The 27,104-nt window shown below is 38.0% G+C and overlaps 1 protein-coding gene across 1 annotated transcript in view; it reads right to left on the bottom strand.

The window, feature by feature from the left end:
• The window catches only part of ROCK1 (Rho associated coiled-coil containing protein kinase 1), a 93,132-nt gene that overhangs the window by 63,991 nt on the left and 2,037 nt on the right, over positions 1–27,104 (bottom strand). The window lies entirely within an intron of this gene.

Below are 27,104 nucleotides of genomic sequence, written 5' to 3'. Positions count from 1 at the left end.
CAACATTTCCACATATTCGGTTGGTTTCATTGCATTCATTACTACACCACACTTCAAGTTTCAAAAGAACAGATATATGGAGTAAAATCAAAGGTCAGACTGGACACATATACTGCTCTGGAGCTGACAATAAGGGTGTCTAGGAAAAAGCATAGGAACAAGTCCAGCATATGGTAGCACTGCTCTGGTGTATTTGTGAGCCAGCAATGGCACCGTCATAGTTAATAGCTCTAGCCAGAATTTTCATCAGTGATTTTCTCTAAACATTTTCTCTACTTAGCCTCTTGCATTTACAGCATCATTTAGATATGAAATCCACCACCTACAGACTGTGTGAAAACATAATTGATTTTGAGCTTGCCATTCTTCAGTCACAAAAGGAAAAATTATTCTTTACCCACCTGCCACAAGACAGTTTTACACACTTTCATCATTTCTCTCTGGGTCATCTCTCTTCCAATTATCCTTGTATGAAAGCTATTCTATTTCAATTGCTATTCCAATTCCCACCACCACCCTCCAGTGCTTTTTTATTTCTACTATCTACTTTTTCAATCAGGGAGGAAACTGCAAGTAGTATTTAATTTATGAGCACACTCTAAGTATACAATGCAGTACAGTATTTCCTGTTCTGTTCTTAATTAAAGTTTTTAACTGAAATATCTGATTAATTTTTATAGTCACTGTTTACTAAACTGATTATTTCACAAAACCAGGTACTATAAATCGAAGCTAGTTCAACATTCAACAACAAAAGTACATCAAAATGAGAGGTTTTTCTCCTGTGCACGCACTCAACATTCATCAATGCTGAATTTCTCTTGCCACTTTTGATCACGCAGGCACCAACAAATATTAATCTCTTCTGTGATTTGCTATAGCTTGAATTTTTACTACTCCATTAATCACAAAGCACCATTTCAGATCACTTATGATAGCGATATAGCACAGACCTGTTAAACTCCATTACTGATCTGTTTTGAATAAACTGAACACCATCTCCCACTTCATTCATTCACCAGAAAACAAGACTAGCCTAAAGCAGCTTAGTTCTGATAAAAAGCTTAAATGAAGAGCCTCCTCAAAAGCCTTTTGTTATCCTCATACTCAGCAATTACTTCAATGAACTCCACGCAAAGCGTGACTTTCTTCCACAATACATGCATTAGCTCTTCCCCATCACAACACCTATGGGCTCACTTGTTCTGCTACTGGTCTGGGGGCTTCTGCATTAATGAGAAGATTTTTTTTTCTTCAATACAAAAAAATAATAAAACCCCTATATATTTACCATCTTTCTTACTACTGTTTTCAAAACAGTTTTAAGCGCTAATGTAAATAAACACTACGGTTATTCATACACTTACATGCCTTAATGAGACACAATCAGGTACAAAAAAGATGGGTAAATATCAAGCAACCTCAGTGTCTCAGCAATCCTACTGTGTTATTTTGTCCAGGAAACTTTTCTAGTACTGGTTTAGTTTGAGAGAGATGCTTCAGCATGAATGCTGTAAAGAAGGATCCCATTATGGAAACTCCCCTAAGCTTTAAGAAGAAACATGCAGAAAGATTTCTGCAACAGCCTTTTCTTTTACTTCCCCTTCATTTTTTCTAAAAATGTAGAATGCAATAACTTAAAAGTTATCATTAATATATATATTAACTACATGATCTATTAACATTGAATTTCTCAGGCTGTTACTAACTACTTTTCCTTAGATTCCTCTGAAATGCACTGCTTTTCTTCAGTCTGACTTAAGCACTCCCATATTAATGGAATTTCCCCCCACATTTTGGTCTATACCTATTTCCAAAGCTTTAATGCATCAAAATGCCAGTCCCACCATAACTATACTGGACTGCCTCACTCTGTAACTACATTTCTTAACCTCAAAAACTCACTACAATTATGTAATTCTGGTTTTACTTAGATGTATGGATTAATATTAATGCAATTTTATAGTGAAATTTACCGTTAGGATATTTCAAAATACACTCCATCAAGCAACTTCAATTCAGCAAAGCATATTATCTCAGGATTCGTAAGTGAAAACAAGTAAAAAACATAGTATATGATCTACATCATCAGGGTACAGTTATAGCATCTTTAAATTTTGAATTTTTTACTTTGCACACATTTCAATATGACATAGTATCATCTACTGGAAGCATATGATAAATAAAAATCTATTCAATTCAGTTAAAACTTTGTTATTGAGACATTTGTTTATTTTACTATTTATCTAGCATTCAAAGAACTAAAAAAAACACTTAATGGGTATTACCAGCATACAAGTTTGCATTCCTTGGACTGACTGGCAGTTACCCAAGCTTAAAGTCTTTGCTACTTTCCCTTTTTTGTAGAGACCAAAGTCTCAAGATCTACAACTCTAACTGTCCGTATTTTAGTTCCTTGTATTGGGGCTATTTTCCTAATTATTTCTATAGTACTAAACCCTCCATACTTTAAATCAACAAACCCACTGATCTAGATTTGCATGTGTTCATCATGATTTGTGATAACACCCTGTCATACATAAGTGATCTCTGTGGTCAACTATCAATATTGAGAGAGCCTATTTAAGTGTTACAAGTGAGAAGCTAGGTTTTATATCCTATTTTCAAATATGCATGAATTTTTTGAATTACCAGATCTTTAAATTGTCAGAGGAACCTGCAGAGGCTGGAGAAACTGGCAGAGCAGAATCTCATGAATTTCCACAAAAAGAAAATGTCAAGTCCTGCACCTGAGGAGCAACAGCCCCAGCAGAGTACATGCTGCAGGAGGGGCAGGGGTGCAGGGCTGACGAGCTGGAAAGCAGCTCTGCCAAGAAGGACCTTGAGTCCTGGTGGACAGCAAAGTTACATGAGCCAGCAAGGTGCTCTCACAGCAAAGGCAGCCAACAGCATCTTCAGCTGTATTAGGCGGAGTATTGCCAGCAGGTCAGGGGAGATGATCCCCTCTACTCAGCACTCGTGAGGCCACACCTGCAGTGCTGTGTCCAGTTCTGGCCTTTCCAGTACAAGAGAGACGTGGGAATACTAGAACAAGTTCAGCAAAGGGCCACAGAGATGATTAAGGCACTGGAGCATCTCTTATACTATGAGGCTGAGGGAGCTGGGACTGTTCTGCCTGTGGAAGAGAAGGCTCAAGGGGGGAATCTTACACATACGTATAAAATGGGAGGGAATTAAGAAGATGGAGCCAGACTCTTATCAATAGTGTCTAGACAAGAGGCAATGGACACAAATCAAAAGTATGAAATTCCATCTGAACACAAGAAAACACTTTTTGTTTACTCTGAAGGTGGTCAAATACAGGTTGCCCAGAGAAGTTGTCTCCATCTGTGAAGATATTCAAAACCTGACTGGACATGGTCCTGAGCAACCTGCTCTAGCTGACCCTGTTTGAGCAGAGGTCCCTTCCAATCTAAACAATCCCATTTCATGTACAACACCAAGCTATGCTTTTGGTTTACGTAAAGGTAGTTCCTGCAGTGAATTATCCTATCAAAAATATCCTTTAAGCCCTTACTAGTGGAGCAAGTGATAATCAAGATGGCCTCGTTACAAGGCTTAGCTTTGCATGATTCATGTTTTTTGCCCTCCAAGTAAGACCACAGCAGCCATTACTCCTTTGTGACAAGGACAGACTTCTGATATTACTGACTGAACCAAGAGAAAATCTTTGACTCCTCCTTCGATACTTAACTGTTTTGGGGAGTACCCTCCTGCTATTTCATTAGCAAGGAAAAACACACACACAGGATTTCCCTCTGGTGCCCAACATTAATACTTCTTTTTTTAAAAAAATGAAATGAGCAAGTTTAAGTTTACCTGAGAAACAAGTTCTAAATAGATCTATACAACTCACTAGGTTCAGGCAAGAACACCGAAAGCCAACTTGCAGGCCAATGACAACAGTGCTACCTACATTTACCTAATCAAGTACACAGAAGATCTCTCTACCTAGTTTTAAGTTAATCATGCTCATTTATTTTGTTGTCCAGAGAACAGAAAACTGCAAGGTAGTAGTTCATCTTCAAAGCAGACAAATCACTGTAGCCAGAGTTATGACACTTCAGAACTTTCATTACATTGTTACACTAGGCAAAGCACACAAAATGACATAAGAGCCTGAGTACAAGGCACTTGATTCCTCATCCATTCTTCTCACCAGCCTGATACAATTCTATAGAACTCATTACTTTTTAATATCTTGCAATACTCATAAAAAGCTTTTGCAAATTTAGTTTAAATACATAGCTTTTAAGAAATACTTTTTTTTTTTTTTAAACTCAGTAAAAAGCTAAAAGTTTAACTCAGTAAATATTTAAAATCTCAATAAGGAGATCTTGAAACCTCAAGTCAGGATTATTGAAATCAGTATGGATTATGGCTTTCATTACAGCCTTTTTAAGGAGTTATTCCATGTGTAGCTGCAGACTTCACCCATATCACATTCTGTGTAGTTACATATAGAAGTACGTGTTCTTGCATTCTGTCCAAACACCAACTGTTCAACATTTTTACTGACAAATTCCTAGAGTGTACACCTACTACATGACTCAGTAAATTATGAATTAATACTGACATCTCAATATATATTGATACATACACACATATGTACCAAAATACAACTGTCACTAACACCAGAGACAACAGAACTCTCAATATTGTTAACATCCATATTAGCACTGATGGAAGCCTCAGATGCAAATCTACAGACGGGTATATATAAAAGCAGTAACACTCTGTCACAGCCATTTAGTTTTTCTGGGTGTTACTGTTTTTCCACTGCAGCAATGAATCTTACCACCTGAAACATCTCATAAAATAAAATAAAATAAAATGCAGTGCAAATCTGTGAAATTAGCTCATATACAGGAAGCATGCAAGAGTACTGTCAGTTTCTAGTACACATATAATTCGGAGAACCTACAGCCTCAGGCTTCCAATAAAACTGAGGGCAAATCATAGCTCCTTCACACCAGAGCCCCTCTCTGTCCACTGACTAGATGCAAGAACCTTACATCCATAGATCTGTTCTGAATGACATCTGTTCAAGGCACTATTTTATGCCTAAAATTACAGAAAGTTCACATTGTCTGATGATGCCTTCCAGACAACACATTTCAGCAGGGTTTTTCTTCCCCTCAAAACTCAAATTTCTATCACTATAATACAACACTAATTTCACTACACTAGGGTATTTCACTGTGGTTAATAGTCTTTACATCCAAATTCCAATTTATTACATCAGTGGTTTATAATTTGAATTTAGCACAAGAATTAATTCCATTTAATATTACATCTTTAAGAACAACTATCAGATGAGAGAGCAGTATCTTCAAGGAAGATGAATATGGACCAAAATGTCATCAAAACTATAATTCAGTAAAATTTATTTAGAAACAGGTACAACAGACATTGAAGATAGTTCAGGCAGATGTGTAACAGCAGCAAAAGCTGACGCCTCTTAAGCGAAATTGTATTATTTTATTTCGCAGCAAGTGAGGTCTCTGGATATTTGCACCTTATTTTCCTTAAAAAAGGTTCACTTGTGTGGGTTTATATGCTCTATGGGCAAGTCTTACAAACTACAAAGCTTCTATACCAAATGTGGCACATTTTGCTATCAATAGAATACCTTACATAAAAAGACAAAAACAGTTGTATAACTATCTGGAGGGCTACATAGATTTTTGGTATTTTAACGTGTAGAAAATAAGAAAATAGATGGTGTACTTTAGGTTTAAATGATTTATCAAGTCATATTAGTCTCATGCTAGGATTAAATAAAACGTAAGTCCAGCTTCTTAAAACTGCCCTTTTCAATAAAACTGTTTTAAATGTGCTGAACACAAGCATATTTAAAGCATATATATATTTAAACAGCATTAAAAGAAGAGAGAGTACTGGTGGTTAAAGAACTGACTGATTTTTATCACCATGGAAGCAGCATTCCACAGTGACCAGCACTTGGCATTAGGAAGTGCCTCAAAGGTCTAGCGTTCCCAGCTACTGTAACAACTGCAACCCGAGATGAGCAGCCAACCTGACACACATCAGGGTAACACTATCCGCACAAATACCTCACGGGGGAAAAAAGCGGCCTCACATCCTTCCAAATGCTTAAAGTTATCATATTCACCAAAAACACAAGGCAAGCCCTGTTCCTCCACCCAAAATGTAAAGTAACTACTTAAGTAAATAAATAAAACCATAAAATTTTTAAAAGCCCCATCTCACTTGTAAATTACATCAGCAAAAGTTCCTTTGAGGTCCCCACAGCCTTCTTGGTTATTCCAGGAGGACAGATTCTTCCACAGGCAGCACATACAGATCTACCACTTCTGGTTTAGAAGTTCTAATGCTTCACTTTAAACACACACACTTATAACTACCAATTCAGACCAATGGGAGTCAACATCTAAGTAACACTCACTAGAAAGCAAAAGTAAGATGGATAAAAATTAACACTACAGATCCAAATACTGGTACATAATTTCCCTTCAATGAAATGGTATAGAAGACAGTCAAATCAGAGATATGAAAGAATAAAGAGAAACTGTTCCAGTCCCAGCTCGAAAGTCTTAGGCTTCTCTGGGCAGCAGCCTGCAAGGATTCAGGTAAAGACTTCAATGAAAGGAAAGCAACTGCACAACCCCATTAAGAAATAGCAGTATTTAGCAAAGGAAACAGAACCCCCTCCACATCTGTTGCTTGTGAAATTGCTGTCTGCTGCTCAGATTTTTTCCAGGCAGGTATCCATGAAGCCAGACTTCAGGAAGTAAGCTTCAGTCAGTCGGACAAAATGGGAATCAGCAAGATACCAACACATTCTTAAGAAGAAACATAATATGTTCTTACAAAGAACATAAAAAAAAAGTGCACTAGCCCTTGTAAAAGCTGTTTAATATGCAAAACAACTTTAGATTTCTTAGTTTAACACATTAAGGTAAAAGTAAAGTAAATTCTCCCATCAATAGCTTAAACTGCTGCCTCTAGCTGCCCCACTATACCTTTGTCTGAAAAGTGTTATCTCTGCTATGAAAAGAAAAAAAAAACCAAAAAAAAACCCCCACAAACCAAAACACATTACCAACTAAGCCTGCAATATGGTAAGTTTGTGGAAAGGTAACTAATTCTTCTGTAAAGCAACAATACCTCATCAGCCATATAGTACCTCTTGTCACCTGACCTGGATTAAGTTCGCTGCAAACAAAATTCTGTGTTAACTATAAACAGTAAAGTATAGAACTTGCCTTTTGATTGTTTTATATTTAGCCTTGACAACTCAGTCTCTTCAGATTATATTAGTTCAATAACTATGCTTTAGAAAAGACTCTCCAAAAAGCTGTATCAAAGGAAAAAAAACCCCTCTACTACTAGTAATACCATCTAGTCCACAAAAAAGAACACAGTGACTGGAGACAGAGGCTAGACAAACTGAAAGGCAAAAAAAGTACTTAATTTTTTAAACAGAGGGCAGACAATTAATTTAATAGCTTTCCAAGAAAGAGTGAGAACATCTTAATTTTTCCAGCAGCCTGGAAACACTGCACAAAATCTCCCCTATCCCCCACCAAAAGGGAAATTCTTCCCTAAAACTCTAGAACAAGTCAAAACACTTTTTCAGTTAGAGATGAATAGCCATGACAGAACTCCAAAAAAGATTATGAAAGAATTATACTAAAAACACTCTATAGAAACTGAAATAGTAATCTGTAAAGCTATATGTCTTTCTTTACTGTCACATGCAACCCACAGCCTGCAGGGAAAAAAAAAGAAAAAAAAAAGAGAAAAAAAAAGGGGGAAGTTGAGCACAACTCAACTCAAGCAGAGTTATCAACTGTGAGAAGCTTCTCCGATTGCGCAATCTCCTGTCAGAGATCTAGGGACATTTCTGTAATAAACATTCCATCACAAGCAATCACATGTCAAACAGAAATTTGAAATATGCAACTAAACAAGAATGGAACACTACTTAAGAATTTGTGCATCATTATGCAGTTTCATAAAGCAAACCCTAGCAAAGCCCATGGACTTCTTTTTCATGTATTGATCAAAAAAACCCCTTCACTTTCAATAAAACAGATGATTTATGTATACATAAAACCAATGCTTTTATGTATTTATTCTTTTTTCCATGATGAATATAGTCACAAGAATGACTTTAAAGTAATGCTTTAAAAAAAAAAAGTAATAAAAATTCCATGAGAATTATCTTAAATATAGACAAGTTACTTCTACCGCCAAGTACTAAGATTCTTCAGGATTGAAAGGATTTTGTTACTAACAGGAACAAAACAGCAAGTTTTTCACATTTTTCAGGGATTTGCACTGCTAATACAGAACAAAGCACTTCTGCTAACAAATTGCTTCCAGATTCCAGAATCCAGTGCATTAAATCTATAAACTGACCTACAACAACATGCTTTTATTCACTACCTTCAAGCAATCAAAATAAAAAACGTGGATAAAAAAACATGCTCTTTCAAATCTACCTGAAGAAAAAATGATAACATGTACAAATAATGCCCTCAGTAAAACAATTTTTAATTAATATTGGATGTTTAAGCATATTTTCAAGCCACTAATAGTAACCTTCTGACACCACAGTACAGTCATGACTAAAATCTGAAATGTTTTGGACTGCATGTAAAAAAAGGGAGGTATAACCACAAAATCAAAAACCTACATGAAAACATGGTTCCATGTTCAAGTACTGAAATGACAGAACAGAACCAAAGCTATCCATGGAAATTCAGGGTTGCTTTTTCCAATTGCAAGTTTCCTACATGACAATCAGACAGGATTTTATCAGATGTAACATTGCAACAATACAAGTCAGATTACCTGGGATTTTCAAGTACAGTATTTCAGGACTAGAGGAAGAGAGGAAGTACTATAAATTCATTAGTAGGATCAAACACATTTGATTTTGAAAGGACCCAGATACCATGTGATTTATTAGGTTTGCCAATTTGTTTAGGGACATTCAGTTGAGTTTTCCTATGTTCCTTTCAAGCCTTGAGAATCAAGATTGAGGAAAACTAAAGCCACTGACTTCATATACCAAGAAACAAACTATGCCCCAACCTTTCCAATACAGTTGCTCAAGCATGAGACACCAACAGCAGAACTTTGTAAAACAGTGGTATTCAACGTTTAGAACACTGGGTATTTTCACCAAGTTTATATACTGCTATCACATGAATGAAAAATACTAAAATGCTAAGAAATAGCTGAAAACCAACTTTTCAGCAACTTTTCCAGCTACAATGGTATGGAAGAATACATCAACTCTTCCCTAGTATTATTCTTCTACATAACACTTCAGAACTTGGGAAAAGCAGCCCTCCCCCGAAACAGGATGCAGTAGACTGATGAATGTCCTCCAAAGGCATGATTTTATTTTGGATGTAGAAGAGGGGAGAAAACAAATCTTAGCCCAAGAGGAAAGAGAGCCAGGGCTGTCTGGAACATTGCCACTACCATGGAATCCTGTCAAAACCTCTCCTGCCTGTCCTTACAAGGGAGCAAGGCTGAGCTTGGACCAATTAACTTAATCTCTACAGGAAACAAGGGCAAGCAGTATTTTTGTCACGTCATAAAAACCTGCCACAAAACAAAGCAGAGTATACTAACATTACATTTTCTGTTCCTCCATCCCACAGACTATTGAGTAGCTGTCATTTCTGATGAAAATAAGTTTTCCAAAAAATTAAACAAAAGCTAATGAAAGGCTATGTTTGACTTTCATCCAACTTCCATACAATTTTTCCCCAGCATTTGTTTTATGAAAACGTTTTTCCAGCATTCCATTTAAAAAAAAAAAGAAAAGCACTACTTTCTTGGAAATCTACATGTACTAAGGGACTAGTGATATCCATGTCCAGTCAGGTCAGGTAGCATCTGCTACTTCCCATTCATATAAACTCTGTTTATAAAACCCCTAGTAAAGCAGGTTCCCCATTTCTAAATACTACAAAATACCAACAAGTGTTATTGCAGAACATAATTAAAGAGCAGTAGTATCACCTCAAGAATTCAGAGTTATATTTTTCTCAGACATGCTGCACATCACTTTCCAGAAGTCCCTGCTGGACCACAGAGCCAATTTTTGAAGAACTACATAAATACATGCATGTAAACAGTCATTTTGGAAACAGATGCCTGTTACCGACCATGGTCATTTTATAACTGAACATACTTACCTAGTCCCAGAGACTTAAGAGGAAATTAAGAAAACAGTTCCATCTTTTGTAGTATTCAAACAAAACACACTGGCATTGAAGTAAATGCTGTTATTAAAGTTAACTAGACTGAATTACAGATAAGCAATTTGATTTAGAAAAGGAAAACAACAACCACGTGGCATTAGGAAAATTCTAACAGCAGGAACTGTGTACGTGTGTATACATTCTGTATAGATACATTTACACATGCCGAACAACCAAACTTTAAAAATAATCGAAAAAAACCCTGACCTATCACTTTCATTTTGATTGATGTTTTAAAAATTGCTTGTGTGGCAGAAGAAATAAGGAAGACCAAAAACTGCAACACACACACTCTACACTCTCTTGCACTTGAAAAATTACAAGTACCTCACCATGCAAAACCATACACTTAAGACAGTCTTTACAGAAGACAAGCAACTCAGCATTTCATCTAATATTATCATGTAAAACACACTCAAAAAAACCCTTATTTGCTTCAGTCAAGATACCACATTGTATGAATTGGAGCAAATAAAAAAAGATATTGCTCTAAGGAAATAAGAACACAGCAGAAGATTATTAACATCAAGTCAAACCAAACCCATCTATGAATTGACAAGTTACCCCTTCTGAAAACCAGTACAAAAGTTCATGGCTGTCCAAAAGACCAGAGCAAGAAAATTCAGAAAAAGAACTAAACAGAGTAGTTCTAAATTCTCACATATAGTTTCTACATAGAAGATAAATCTTTAACAACTGAAAATCTTCAGAAGATCCTACAACCTGACTCATGCTCGTTCCAACACTGTTCAATATTGTAAGCATGTCTAAAACATATTTTGATTTTTAATTACCAAAATGCCAAAACCATCAATAAATACACCAGAGCCAGCAGTAAGATCTTGAGAATGGCAAGGCCAATAGTAAGATATTAGTGCTTACATTTCTTATCCCATTCTTGGAATAAATTTGCTGCTTTCTGTAAAAAGAGAAAGGCATACCTCTAAGTGTCTTAAAAGATAAATGTGGCTTACATCTTCAGTTCTGTCAAGAGTCAGCAACCAACACACTATTCTGAAGTAGTTGAAATACAAACAGAAAGCTGACGGTAGAAGGATGACTAAAAGACACCTTGATTTAACCTCTTTTCCTCACCACATAACAGTAACAGTGCTTGAATGTGCCCATTTGGCACAGCAGATGTTGGAGCAGCTACTTTCTTGAAAAGTGAATGGAGGATGCCAACAGCCTTACATAACTGCAACCAAGAAAAGGCCAAAAGCACTAGCTGGAATTTGCTTTGCTCCTTCCACTGAGTTTTTCTGATGCATTTTTATTTCATCTAATACCCCTCCTGCTATCAATCAACAGTAGCTGCCCCTCAGCCCAAAGAACCCAAAACATAAAAGGAAGGTAAATTTCAAAGGGCATATAAGTAATACAGCTATTGCATGTTGAACAAGGGCAGTAGCTGTATTAGAAACTGATTTACAAAACAGAGACAAGATGTTGTTGCAGCAAGACTCTGGGCTCACTCTTGATAGACACTGACCTGGGGATTGTTGTTATAGATCACCCTAACACCTGTCCGATAATAAGTGAAATTCTAAAACAGATCTCTGGTACTTCTGAGTTTTATTACAGAATAATAATCTGTTAAGAAAAAAAAATACACTTGAAATTAAAGCATAGTCTAGGCATTTTTTAATTATTTTTTTTATTATTATTATTCTCAGGGCCTCATCTGAAAGACACTAGATTCAACCTACTACTTCAGTTATCTTTTTAAAGCATATTGATATGCATACTTAAAGTAATGATCTTATGCTCAAATAAACTGCATAACTTCATGCAGTAAAACTTAACTGTTCGCAGAATCATGGAATAGTCAGGGTTGGAAGAGATCCCTGGAGATCATCTAGTCCAACCCCCTGCTAAAGTAGGTTCTCCTAGTGCAGGTTACACACAACCATGTTCAGGAGGATTTTTAATATCCCCAGAGAAGACAACTCCACAACCTCTCTGAGTGGCCTGTGCCAGTGCTCTGTCACCTTTCAGGCAAAGAAGTTCTTCTTCATATTCAGATGGAGCTGCCTGTGCTGCAGTTTGTGCCCGTTGCCCCTTGTTCTGTCGCTGGGCACCGCTGAAAAGAGCCTGGCCCTGTCCTCTTGACACTCACACATGGGATATTTGTGTGCATTGATAAGATCCCCTCTCGGTCTTCCCTTCTCCATGCTGAACAGGCCCAGCTCTCCCAGCCTTTCCTCACAAGGGAGAAGCTCCAGTCCCCTCATCATCCCCTTGGCAGCCCTCCGCTGGGCGCTCCCCAGCAGTTCCCTGTCTCTCCTGAACTGGGGAGCCCAGCACTGGACACAGCGCTCCAGGTGCGGCCTCAGCAGGGCAGAGCAGAGGGGCAGGATCACCTCCCTCCACCTGCCGGCCATGTTCCTCCCGATGCCCCCCAGGCCCCCATGGCACCCCCTTTGCTGAACTGCATTCGGTCCCCCCCGCCCAGGCCTCGCTGAACGGCAGCGCAGCCGCTGGGGTACCAGCCACTCCTGCCAGGGCTGTGTCACTGCCAGCCTTGCTGAGGGCTCTGCCCCTTCACCCAGGTCATTGATAAGTTGAACAAGACTGCTTGGCTAGGGCTGACTGTACATGGTAACAATCTTTCATAATCCCAATTATCTGTTTTACTGCCATACTCATGAAAAAGAACTACATCCCATTTACTGAAAATGTTATTCAACGCTAATTCTTAATATGGAAAGTTATATACTAATTGAGCAACGTCTCACCTGAAGCCATCCTGAGACAAAACTTGCTGAGTGTGTAAGAACTCCTACTAGCTCCTAATAATTTTGCAAATTTGACTTAGTTTAGTAGAGAACTTTTCCTAAGTTAAATAGGCAATTTGAATTTGCTGGTTTAATCTTGGGAACTTTTTTTTTCTCCTCTCAGAGCTCATCTTCACTTGAAACGTATCGAGTATCACAAAGAGAAAAACTTAACTCCATAAGAGCAGCATTTCCTATTTTCTTTTTTAAATCCAGATACAGTTGCAATTAATAGTTGCCATTTAGAATGAAAAACTAATAGCAGTTTATCTTTTTGTCCATTTAGAAACTACATTCATTGTGTATGCATTCTATAGTTGAGTTTCTTCCATTTCTTCACACCACTAGACTTAAAGATTTTTTTTTTCCTCCTTAAATCTGGGGGGGTGGTGGTGGTTCTTATTCTGACCAGATTTGAGGTTACAACACAAAGGACATGAACATTGTGCTGCTCAGCATAGATATCATATCCTGTAGCGTCATCTCATAAAATGGGACCTTGATAGCTATGGCTGAGAAAGCAATTTGTAGGTATAGTATATGTAATTACTAACACTTAACTAGTACTGCTGTAAACCTATTGTTGTACTGATTCAAGAACTTGACTGATGCTTTGAAACCAAAGCTAGAAAAAGTCATAGGGAAAAAAAATCAACCAGTGAAACGTACAGGTATCTTCTCAAAAACCTTGAGAATTGCAAAACCATAGAACAGCCCAGATTGAAAGGGACATCCAAAGCTTATCTAATCCAACCTTTCATGGGAAAGGGAGCCTAGATGAGATTATCTAGCACCCTGTTAGGTCATATCTTGAAAAACCTCCAATGACATGGAATTTACCACATGCCTGCACAGGTTGTTAAAGCAATTTATTGTTCTCACTGTAAAAAGTTTCTTTCTTACATAGAAAAGAAACCTCTCCCAGTGCAGCTTGTACTCATTGGCCCTTGTCTTCTCCATGTGGGTCCCTGCGAAAATATAACCTCCATCCTTTTTGTAGCTGCCCTTTAAGTACTGGAATACTGATGAGGTCCCTCTGAGCCTTCTCTTCTCCAGGGAGACTCCTTCAGTCTTCCCTTACAAGGCAGATACTGTAGCCCTTTGACCATCTTTGCAACCCTCCTTTAGATACTTTCCAGTCTATCTGAGTCTTGCTTGAATTGTGGGAACCAGAACTGGACACAGCATTCCAGCTGCAGCCTGACCAGCACTGAGCAGAATGATCACATCTCCATCTCTGCTAGTAACACGCCTGCAGATGCAGCCCAGGATCTGATTTGCCCTTGTTGCTGCAGCAGTGCTTTGCTGACTCAACATTCAGCTTGCTGTCCACCAGGACCCCCAGGTCACCAAGGCTGCTGCGCAACCACACAGACCCAAGCCTGCACAGCCTCTTTGGCTATATTGTCCCAAGTGCAAGACTCTGCGCTTGTCTTCGTTAAACTTCATACTATTCTTACTTGCCCACTCTTCCAGCCTGTCCAGGTCTCTCTGTAAGCTGGCTCTCCCTTCTAAAGTGTCCACCTCACCACCCAGTTTAGTGTCGCTGGCAAACTTGGGTGAGGGTGCTTCCAATCCACTCATCCAGATCATTTATGAAGATGTTGAACAGCATGAGGCCCAGTATCCATCGCTGGAAGACCCCACTTGTGACAGGCTGCCAGTAAAAACCATTGACCACCAAGAGAACTTTTGATGTATTTTTTAAACAGTTTATGTGATGTCTCACTGTAATTCAATAACATATTAGCAAACTTTACACAGATAATTCCTACTGCCACTTTGGTGTTACCACACAGGATATAGAAATATTCCCATTGTATCTCTTTCTAATAAAATCCAGAGTAGAAAATGGTAAGTTCACAGTATTGAAAAAAATGCTCATCAGTTTTTCTGAAGCTTAGAGCGCTTCAACTGAATTTGCATGGTTTTTTTTTATTTTAAAGAAAAATGCAGGTCAGGAATTCATATTTTTCATCATATATATGTGTATGTGTTTATATATACATATATACATAAAGTACCATGAATTTACTGAAAAAATCTTTTCTACTTAGCCAACTTATTTAATTATGATCTTAAGTGATTAATGAAGCTTACCACAGAAAGGCTTTCCTGGAAACTTGTGAAGCACACCTTCAGAAGTAAAGTAAAAGGCAAGCAATAGTTGAGAGTGAATTCATTAAGGTAGGAAAACACTACCTACTCAATATGTAAGGCTAACTCTCCTTCCTGTTATTTCAGAGAACTAATTAACTTTATTATAACCCTCAGACTATTAAGGTCAATGGATCATTTTAGTGATCTTTCCTCCAGTGATTAAACTACCAGAAGTTATGACAAACAGAACAGCCTCCTGTAATACTACTGAGCATTATCCACTGTAGCTTCTAAGTTTAACTGCAATTTAAAATGCATAATCTTTTTAACAGCTTCATATACACACACAACTGAGCTCAATCAGGCACCATCAAACTTTCCACAAAAAGCATCAAATTTCAATAAGCTCTTCTTAATTTGCCTCCATTTTCCCCCTATACAGTAAATTCCTACCACACAGTCTATGCAAAGTTAGAGACTGATGAATGTTATGAACATAAAATTTCCATGCTACTAAAGAAGTTAAGGCATTATAAAATCTATTTATTATATCAAAGCAAAGTAACTTTTAGGCTCATGTACTAATAAATACTAATACACAGAGAAACTAATTTAAAAACAGTATCTTGCAGTCATAAGTCTATGTTTAGTCAAATTAATTTCCCTTATCTGTGGGAACATCTGCATCTAATGAAAAATCTAACTTAAAATACTTAAGAATCTGAAAGCAATAGCTTACATTAAATTAGCACAGTTTAACATCGCATCTTCATTGATATGTTATAAACACACTCCCACACTCCTTTCAACTTATTTGAAAAACTCTTCTTGTGCAGTTGGGTTTTGGTCATGGATATTTGCCATGTGTGCTTGAAGCCCGATGTCTGTTTTTCAAATACACCATGGTACTACCAGTGAAACTTCCCTACCTCTTTAAAAAAAAAAAAAAGGGGGGGGGGGGGTACAAACAGTAGCTTGCCCCCCTACCATCAAGCTCCCAAATCAGGGAGGGGGGAAAAGTATTTATTTTACATGCAGGAACTAGAAATTCAGAACAGCCTCACAAAAAAACTGAAGAAATCAGGAAGCCCTGACTTAAGTCACCATAGGCCAAACCAAAATTTCAACCCTCAAATCATCTTTAATTGTAATTTTCTGCCTATTTTGCAAAATTTGTATTTATATCTTACAGACTGACAGAACTTCCCTCTACACAAAGAGCATTTTTCTTGTATGCTGCCACCATCCTGTAAGCAACATCTGTCATGTTCTGCAGTTAAGAATATTCAGCAGGACAATATCACAGTCTGATACTGCACTGATGCATCTGACTTGTTGATATTTCATTTACTAAGTAGGAGGAGGAAAAGAGAATAATACGGCACACCAACTTTGATTTCTACTTCTCTGCCTTTTCAGGAAAGATTTAATTGGTACTCAAGATTAAGTATTTAAATGGATGATTGACTTTCCACAGTTTCAAAGTCAAATGGACAAACAGTTACTTTTTTGAAACTTAAGAATGATGATACGCAAATATACACTGCACAAGTTTAAAATTAACTTGACAGCATATGAATAAACAGGATAGGCATCACTGACAAAATTGTTTCTTCTGTCATCTGCCCAGTTATTTGCTCTTCCTCTTCCTATCAGAACTTGATTACTTGTTTCACTTCTATTGCAGAAGTGAAACAGAAGTTAACTGATCTGAGCAGTGAACATCATGAGATCTTGATAACTTAATACAGAACGGGAATGTCTGTTAAGTGATTATTGTGTTTCACAGAGCTGAGGACACAGGTATCTTGCCCAACTTCAGCATGAGCTCTTCTGGTTAACACCAATTCCACTTTCCTCTAGATGAGGAAATGAGGCTTAACTAATAAACCAGCTCATTTCCATAGCTCTACAATGGATAAGATGCATTTCATTGTATCTGAAAGCTATTTGTTTATCATGATGCAATTCCAAGGCAAGCAAGATCCACAGGAGATTGCCTAATCCTAAGTATGAGCTTTAGCTCAAAAGTACAAGTTACTTTAAAAAAAAAAATTGTGTCTTTTTCCATTGTTATGAAAAAGGTTATGTTGATTCCAAGTTTGCTGGAAAACAAAAAGATGTCCTGCGTTGGTACAGCTAGTCAATCTCTCACCAGACAGTCTGATTTGAAGGAAAATCTTCAGTTGCCTATATTCTGGTTGAATCTTAAGTTGAAAAATAAAGTTTTTACTCCAACATCATCAGAAATTTGGAAAGAAACTTACCAACCTGCAAATACATGATTTTAATCAATCTTTTCATTTTTTCCTGACCATGTCTATGAGATTGCCAAACTGCAATGAAAAGGGTATATTAAAAAAATTCCTTTTTTCTTTCCCCTAGAATTCGTGGTTCTCAGACCCTTTTTCTCCATGAACTTACCAAGAACTAAGATAGAAACAACTCTTTATATGAACAATAGCGCCATCCCAACTCTTCCCTAATGCTAGCCAAAATCAATTGTACAGAAAGCATGACATTAAACAGGAGTCATTTATGGTTGCAGTCACAAACCCAAAGCAGCTCCAGCAGCACCAGCATCGCAACACTCCAGTTTTTCCTCTAAATGGCATCTTTGATTACGTTTCAAGTCCAAACTACTGATGAAAACAGTGTTATGCATACATCGCATTAAGAAGGACAAAAGCTTCGTTATGAAAGCCTGAAGGCATTTTAGGACAGAAAAGGAACAACAGGAGAAAACTTCAAAGACTCCTCTGACCTTACACTCATCAAGAATTAAAAGCAAGAGAGACTTTGGCCCTTTCCTTACTTCAATCTAATCTGCCGAGTGGAATCAATGAACATTGAATCTGAGCGTACAAGTTACTTGATACAAGACCTTATTTGTGTTACAACTATTTTTTAGATTAATAACCCAGAATTCTCCTCAATATGGTCTTCCTAACAAGAGTCTTCTCAGCTTTTTTCAGAACCACAATGTGACTAGTTCTGAAGACTTCTGCAACCATCAGATTTTACAAGGCAAAAGCATCTCCAAACTTTAAGGTCATGCTATGTCCAAAAACCATACACACAAAACAGTTTGTGGAGCATGAGAAAGGCTGAAAATAGCCATAAGCATTTTAGTAAAAGACAGAAAACAAAAGGTCTTCCAGGAAGCATACTAATTATTCTCTACAGAAAGAGCCTAGCTTCTTTAATGGCATCCCCAATTTGAAATTCAGTGTATGGAAAAAACAAAACCAAAACACACTCTACAACCCAAAAAACAACCCAGCAAAACACACAATGACAGAAATAGTTCAGCTTATACTCTGTGGGCCTTAATGGCCATTTTGTTATTTCAATCACCATCTTTGCTCTGCTAGTGTTGGCAACAATAGCCCCTGTTACAAAAGCCACTATGATTGCTGCCAGTACTAGCAGAGCAAAAGCTTCAAGTCCTAATAAGTCTATCATATGGCTGGCACCATTTTTGGCCTTCTATTTCTACAAAAGAGTATATATAGCATGTAATAGCAGGTTTGAGTGGTCCCAAGACCACCACAAACTGTATCATTGGCATGCCGGCAATTGTTTAATTGCCAATGAACTTAGTAGTAACTGGAGTTTGAGGAGAAGGACAGCAGCTCACAGATGATGTATTAGAGCGGGGGTCCTCAAACTACGGCCCGCGGGCCAGACACGGCCCCCCAGGGTCCTCAATCCAGCCCCCGGTATTACAGACCCCCCGTCGGGGGTTGGGGGGGGAAACCAAGCAGCCACAGATGACTGCCTGCCACTGCATCTGCGCGCCAGCCCCTGTTTAAAAAGTTTGAGGACCTCTGTATTAGAGCAATAAACAAACTGCTAGGTAGACTGAAGTGGCAGAAGAATCCTTCCTCTTCGCAAGGAGAGAATAAATTCTCTCAGCTTAATACTGACAGGATTCCTTGTGTGTCTACAATCAAAGCTACTTTTTAAGAAGAAATTACTATACTACTACACTGGTATAATAAGATTTTATAACCAAGGGCTTGTGAGGAAATTCTATTGATTTCACCTCTAACACTGACAGCAGTGCATAATATCAAGACAGAGTTGTGAGGCACCAGTATTACCTCTGGTTTCAACTACAGCTTCACCTCCTGTTTGTATTGTTCTACACAACCTACCATCTGTGAAAAGGCATAGGGCAAGTATAACCAGTGCATACTCACTTCAGTCTTGCTCCTCTCTGCAGCATCTTCCCCATCCACTCCTACTCCACCACCTCCTGGCTAGAGAGACTTCCTCCCCGCTTAAGTACCTTAACATAGAGCCACTCCAGACTTGCAGTCAAAGGTGCTCCTAGATCTCAATGGTGAAATCAACATGCTGAGCTGTCACCCATACTCAAGGAAAATGGTGCTTGTTGTGCTGACACCTTGCACTTCAGTTTCCACCACAGTCTCTCCTTCATCTTCACCCATCTCCCAAGGACAGGTTCCTGACCCATCAGTATCAAAAAGTCTTCCACATTCCCATGCCAGTAAGCAAGTCCTACCTAGCCTCCCTCACTGCCTGTGAGGAGAATGATGTACGCACCAAACATAGAAAACAATGCTACCAAGGTTCAGAATCATGAAAAAATGAAGTGACACTCCTAGAGTGTAAATTGGACGTCACGGCAAGGCATTAATTCTTTTTTTTCCTCCAGCAGAAAAATTCTACATCTAAATCTATTTCAACTGCAGTCACAAATTAAACTTAATGAGCTTATCAATTCACAGCCACTATGCCCTCAGATACAAACCCTTATGCTTAAAATCTCAAAATCTACAAGTGCCTCAATGTAGAAAGTTCCTCAGGTCTTCTGTGGCAGATGCCTTTCAGAAAATGATTTGGGCTATAAAGAGGTTTACTGACCAATTTAAGAGGCCACAACACTTAAAGGACTGTGCAAATAAATGCAAAATGAGTACTAATGACTTTTCTGTTTAGTTTCAGAGAACTTTATTCTCTGCCAGGAAGCATCTACCAAGTAAACGTACTGCTAAGAAGTGGAAGATTACAGGTTGCCCAGAGAAGTTGTTGAGTTTACCACCTCTGAGATACTCCAAAGCTGGGCAACCTGCTCTAGGTGGCCCTGCAAGAGTGGGGGTGGGGTTAGAGAAGATGACCTCCAGAGGTCCCCTCCAGCCTCAATTATTCTGTGAAACGAAGGTTACTTGTACTCAACAAAACACTGCTTTCACTGTGCACATAGTATTAAAGAGGCAGACTTCCAAATCATCTTCTAGAGTAACTGATTTATAGAAAAGCAGCAAACTTAAGTTTTCTTTAGAAGCTTCTAACCAAAATACAGACATAAAATAAAGGACCTCAAGATCTTCATCTTCTTGGAATAGTAAGCATAAGTATCATCTATCAGTGACCAGGATGAGATGAATGCCCTGACCATCCTTCCTTCACATTTTCCCATATGAAATAACCATTACTGCTATAAAACAAGTCCTACTAGCCATCTTCCGAAAATTATAACTTCCCCAACCACAAAACAGGGAAAAATTTCCTAGCTGAAAACTTCAGATGCAAGGAGAAGCTTCTGGCCTCTTCTTGTTTGGGAAGTGCATTCCAGATGACATAATTTTGTGTAATCAGAGCTTTTTTTGGCCATTATTTATTTGCTAAAAAAGAAGGCCAGCCTCCATAGAAACAGTATTTACATGGTAGTCAGTAGACTACACTGGAGAACAGCCATCTTGTATTAATGCATTTTATACGCAGATACCTAACACTAATACACTTATACACTAATACACTAATACACAGGATGTATCAGTTTTGCTCTGAATAGATTCATACCTTAGAATTTAACATATCTGAATACTATACAGCTTGTAAGAGAAAAAAAAGATAGACTCACTATTCACATAACTATTAGAATTCAAGTAGTTCTTAGTTATATATATATATTTTTAAGTGAACATTATGGCTCTTGAAGATCTTTAGGAGGAAAAAAAAAAAAAAAAGAGAAGGTATTCCATTTTTGTTTCCAGAACAATTATAAGTTATGGAGCCCAGACACCCACAAGCTAGAAACATATTTAGATATTCCAACCTACAATCCAAAATAAAGCCTCAGTTTGTGTAGTTTTCTACAGAGGTTTCCAAGCATCAGGTCTTTGCATCACCTCGGACCACGCAACTGAAAAAAAAACCAAGCAAACCTTCATGTATTTCTCAACTCTATAAAAGAAACAGAAAAATGAACACATACAAGAAAGTGGGGAAGCTGAAAAAGAAATAAGCAGCTGGATTTAAATTAGGACCTATTAATAAAGGGATATTACGAGCTGTCCTCATGACAGTTTGTATTGTATAAATATTGACAGGGAGTGGCATTCTTCCAGTTAAAGCCAATCCTTTACAAGACTGTAAGCATCAGAACAGACTTTGACCTGTGCTCCAGTCAGAAGCTGGTACCAATCCTGCGCTGGTTCTCCCCTAGCAACATGGGCAGCTAACCCACAACACGCTACACTCTGCTGATGTTGAGTAGGATACAGAGACCTCCATAGTCTGCCGACTAGAGATGACACTACGAGAAATCCAATCACCTCAGCAGATCAAAACACTGGACAAGAACAGCTCCAAAACACTTTTCTCCTTCACAAAGATCGAATTTCAGCTCTCATTCAACCACTGTTAATTCAAGTATTTCAGCAGACTACTGAGAAAGCTAAAAGACTGTGTTACTTGCGTTTGTTTTGTACGAGCTGTAACTGGGTGTTGTCTACATAGTGCTCACAGTTTTAGCAGTATTGTCTCGTCATCCTTTTGGGTTTATAGCTGCTTGAATGACTGGACAAATTATGGCAAAGAAAATAGTTTTTTAACCATTCTCTAATTTTGCTCTCCAAGGAGGAAGTTCAGATTCTCAGTATCTCCATTTGGAACTGCCATTTCTTGACGACAAAAAAGTTTGATAAACAGCATCAAGCAACATCCACAGAAAACTAGAAGTTTTTAATTACATGGTTTGGGAACTCTCAAATTCAAGATAAACATCCTGTATTGAGACAAACATCTCAGTATTCCATGGTAAGAGAGCTGAAAAGCTTTTTATTTCTAGTATGTGCTAGGGATTTCTGCTAACAGCAACTGTGAGACTACCAATATTATCTGCTCACAGTGCTTCTAAGCATTTATTAAGTTCTCAATGAGTGGCTCCTGAAGCTGTCATTGTCCTCAAAGTTATACAGACCAACAGGTTGATTTTCAATTTGTCCAACAAACAAATTCCAGGTGTTTCCCTCTTCCTTCCCATCACCAACAAAAAACTAACACACTCTACAGCTGCCAGGCAAAAGGACATTGTTTACAAGTATTTTTACTTGACATGAGCATTTATAGTCTACTACATGGTTTTAGTTGGGTTTTTTTATTCCTCTTGTTGAAATGGGTCTTAACATTAACCTCCTATCATCATTCTTGATTAAAACCTTTTCTAAGAAAATAAGTAATTAGCCAGTTCTTCTGCTCATAAAAATAGAGGCTGTAGGAACGTAAATTTACTGTTATTCCTGTATAAAACCTACCCTATACTGTGAATGAAATGCTAACATTTTGACAGTCCCACCTTCTCTACTGTTAACTTTCTAGAGGCTTACATAATACTTAAAAAGATCTTCCAAGAGCTGCAATTTGTAATCAGAATCCACCTAGCTACTGCATTTCCAAAGGCAACTCACAGTTGCGTTTTACCTTTGATTAACATACCAAATTATATATTTTATCATTAATTTCACATCCTGTGTGTTTCATAATCCTTAGCGATGAGATTATAATATTAACTTGCAATTACATTTTTGCATATAAAGCTTGGATATGGTAACTTGAAGACACAGAATTATATTTCCAGGTCAGCCAGAAGTCTTATTTTAGATCTATCTACAAAATCACAGAATCACGTGGGTTGGAATGGACCTTTAAAAGATCATCTAGTTCCAAACCCCATGGCTAAAAACATCTTTCACTAGATCAGGTTGCCAAAAGCCCTGCCCAACCTGACCTTAAACACTACCAGGGATGGGGTATCCACAACCTCCCTGGGCAGCCTCCTCCAGTGCCTCAATACCCTCATAGCAAAAGACTCTCTCCTTATGCCCCATCTAAATCTTTCCCTTTAAATCTCTTTCATTTTAAAACTGTTGCCCCTTGTCCTGTCACTACAGGTACTGGTAAAAACATCTCTATCAAAAGTGAAAGACATTCAGATATTCTCTCCAAGTATCCCCGAGTCCTTCTCCCCAGGGCTGCTCTCAATCCATTCAATGCCCAGTCAGTCTGTACTGATAGTGATGATTGCCCCAATCCAAGTGCAGGCAGGACCTTGTGCTTGGATCTAAAGAATGGTAGAAACATGTCAAAGGAGATTTAGTCAGTCATGATGTTTCCCCTGCTTTGAACTACCTCCACACAACTTAGATCATTCTGAAGCTGACAGTCTGCTAATGTTCAAACTCTGCTTTTTCTATGCGTGAGCTTCATTAACAAGTAAGCTTCTCAGATACCAAGTTTCTCTAGCATGCACCACTCAGATTCTAAAAGCATAGTTACTGTTGTTTCAGCAAAGGTGATTTTTGACAGTTATTTTGATAGATAAAAACTTCTGAAGACACTTTAAGTTACTTTTTTTTATTATTATTAATTATTTACCAAATCCCTAGCCACAAGGCCTTCCAAAGTGCTTTCTAACAAGTTACACAGAATAGAAAAATAGGTCTAGTGACAACTGAGATTCAGAACCCCAAAGACAATGAGACCAACTCACCTTTTCCTAAGGCAAAACAGATGAACATGAATTCATCTAGCTGAACATGAAATAGACCTACGAAAAACAGATGAATTGCACTCTATACCTGTGTATTTTTTGTGCACCAGAAAATGAAACCTCTTGTGACTAGATAAAACAAGTTTGTCATACGCAGTGTTTACTGTTGTCAATTAATTTGAAGTCCAACTGCTGAACAAGCGAGACATTTGGTGTCTTTGAAGATTAAGACCATCAAAAGTCTGATGTTTTACAAATCAATTAAGTAATTGACTAAGTACTTGAATAACTGAGTTACTCAAGTGTCTTTATAAAGCATGAAAAGACTGAGTTACTATCCGAGCAGAGAGAGCACCAAGAAAACATTTTAATTAAAATTTACTAGTTATTTTTGGATTAAAAGCATAGACAGCCTCAGGTCAAGATGTCCTCCATACCCCTCCCTCCCCACGCTCCAAAAACTGGAAGCCCATAACCCCAAAGGATTTAGTCAGAAACACAGAGGACTAAGAAACCTGGTTTTATTCCGAAATTGTTGTAGAAGTATGCTCGTTCAATACCACTTTCCACTGCTTAGTATCATTAATGAGACACTACGCTCAAGTTAATAGCTAGTTACTTACATTGCCTTTGGCTCCACTTAGCACCCATATGGCACTCGCCAGTATCTGATCATTGCACACCCTAGAGTATGACTACCTATCTAACATAGCCTTCACAGTGTCATTAGACCTTTTTAGGACTATAGGACTCCTAGTACCCGATATTTTGAGAGAAAGCACTGCATTATGCTGCTGTACACTGTTTATACAGAACTTAGGCTTTGACCTCCTCGTGGCTCATCAAAAAAGGCAGCCTATGATTTCCCCATCTAGTACTAAATCAAGTGCATGAAAGCCTCAAAGAAACATGCAAAGTTAGTCAGTTGCAACTTGGTCAGTTTTCTTACTCCGTTTATAATACATAAAACAGGAAAAATAAACACATCTCTCTCCTGCACCTCAGCTTCGTGAATTTCCTTCCTGCAGCATGTAAACTGAAGTTATATAGTCCTCATGTCTTTTCCGCCTGCTCTGCTGTCAACATGTTTCTCCCACACCTTCCTGAAACAGTAACATGCCTTCCTTTCTATCAGCACCTCCCCCATCTTTTCTTAAGTGTTCTCATACTACTTCCCATAGAAATTTAGAATCTTTCTAGCATACAGAATCCAGTTTACGTCATTTATAAAACCCAAAACCCTTACAAGACTGACTTAAGGTTATTCCACACCCGCCTTTTAGTCTACAGGTGCTACAAATTGATGGGGAAGAAAAGTCAGAATAGACAGAAAATAAAGCAAAAGAGGATAAAACCATCCTAAGAAAAACCAAGAGCATTCCCGAAACTCTTCTTCATCTAGCCAAAAAAATGTTTCTTGAATATAAAGGGAAGTTCAACATTTTAAGCCTGTATGTATAGAATATCAGCTGCTGAATTTGAAGTGTCTGTGTATCAGTTATTCATATATTACCACTCTGATACACATCGTTAACTAACACCTATGCTCACGAAAAGTGAAAGCAATTATAAGTAACATCAATTCACAGCTTCAAAGGAAAAAAGGGGTTTAGATTTAAAAGGATACTTTCTTTTTTTATGTAGTCTCATCAGAAAAACATCATATTTTCTTTTTAAGCGTACAAGGCACAGAGACTGACAAGTTTCCCTCTAAGTGGAGGCTGCAGGAGGGGAATGGGATGTCGATCTCAGAATATATTTTAGGTACAGATCACTTACATGTAAACATTTCTTCCTTAAAAGCACGTCCACATAGATTACAATGAATTTGATACATAAATAGTACCTTGAGCCAAGAATTATGTTTGTGGCGTGAATCATCACAGTAAAAACTGGTATGAAATATTTAGACATTTTAGAAAGCATTAGGACCAAAAGAGGCCAAGAACCAACTCAGGTCGAGAGACATGAAACAAAGTAAAAGTCCAGCCAGCAGAGAGATTGATAGTGACCAAACATAAGAAATTAACCTCCCAGCTGATTTTTTCAGAAGCAGCACTTTATTTTTTAATTGGTTCTAGTTTCAAAGAACAGTATCCGTAACTATGGCTAGCTAAAAAAAACCAAAAAAACCAAAACCAACATAGTTCTGATGACTACACCATCAGAAACTGCCTTTAAAAGAATATACAAAGGTCTGCTCAAAAACCTCAGAAGACTTCTAAAAAAATTGTCACTTTAAAGGACATTCTTAAGATCTGAGATGTAAACACAAGTTCTAAAACTTTACACAAGCATGACAGGAAGCATCCCAGCAAGTTCATTCCCAAACTGACTACGGCTTGGCTCCAAATCGCGATTAAGGTAACCGAAAAGTGTCAAATCCTTAAACTGATTGGAAGGTGAAGGAACACAGGTAAAGCTACTATCAACTGCATGTTTCATACCTGCAACCTCCTTATGATCACTGCAGGAAGGTCCTCATAGTATGGCCAGCACTGAAGCACATACTAGCAAACCAAGTCACGGTTAAGGTAAACCTCTGAACTCTCAATTGCATCTATACTCTTGAAATCTATCAGTAGAAGCTGGGTGTAAAAATGTTGCATTTGACAGTAGTCTTGAGTTATCAAAATTGACACAGTATACCCTAAGCACCAGAGCTCTTCTCATTAGCTGTGGTTCTAAGATGACAGATACCTAAACCGGATCAAAAGCAGCAAGTTAATTAGAAGATGCAGTGCTATTTTCCCTCGTGCAGCAACATCCACGAGGCTCTGCTTTTACCCTGGGATATAGGTTTGACCTGCCAACACCTCAGAAGCTTGCAAATCAGTAATAAACTAAAGAAAGTACACATTATTATGAACTTGTTCAGATTTCAATGGATTCTTTTCACCTCTCTGCCTTATGCTTCAGCGAACTTTCCGCTAACAGACATGCAGCAGGACATGAAAAATTACTATTAAGTTATCTCCACCCCCACACCTCCCTCCCCAAACCCAAATGTCAGAGTTCATACTGGGAACAAATTCAATTTACTTGTTCTCCTCTCTGACAACAGAAAGCCAAAACAAAAAACACACTAAAGAACTTCTCTCACTTGGTACAAAGAAAAGAAATTCTCTACTT

The sequence above is a fragment of the Falco biarmicus genome, chromosome 3 (assembly GCF_023638135.1).
Source record: "Falco biarmicus isolate bFalBia1 chromosome 3, bFalBia1.pri, whole genome shotgun sequence".
Lineage (NCBI taxonomy): Eukaryota > Metazoa > Chordata > Aves > Falconiformes > Falconidae > Falco > Falco biarmicus.
The sequence above is the reverse complement of the archived record's forward strand: the minus strand, read 5'-3'. Positions and strand labels throughout refer to the sequence as shown.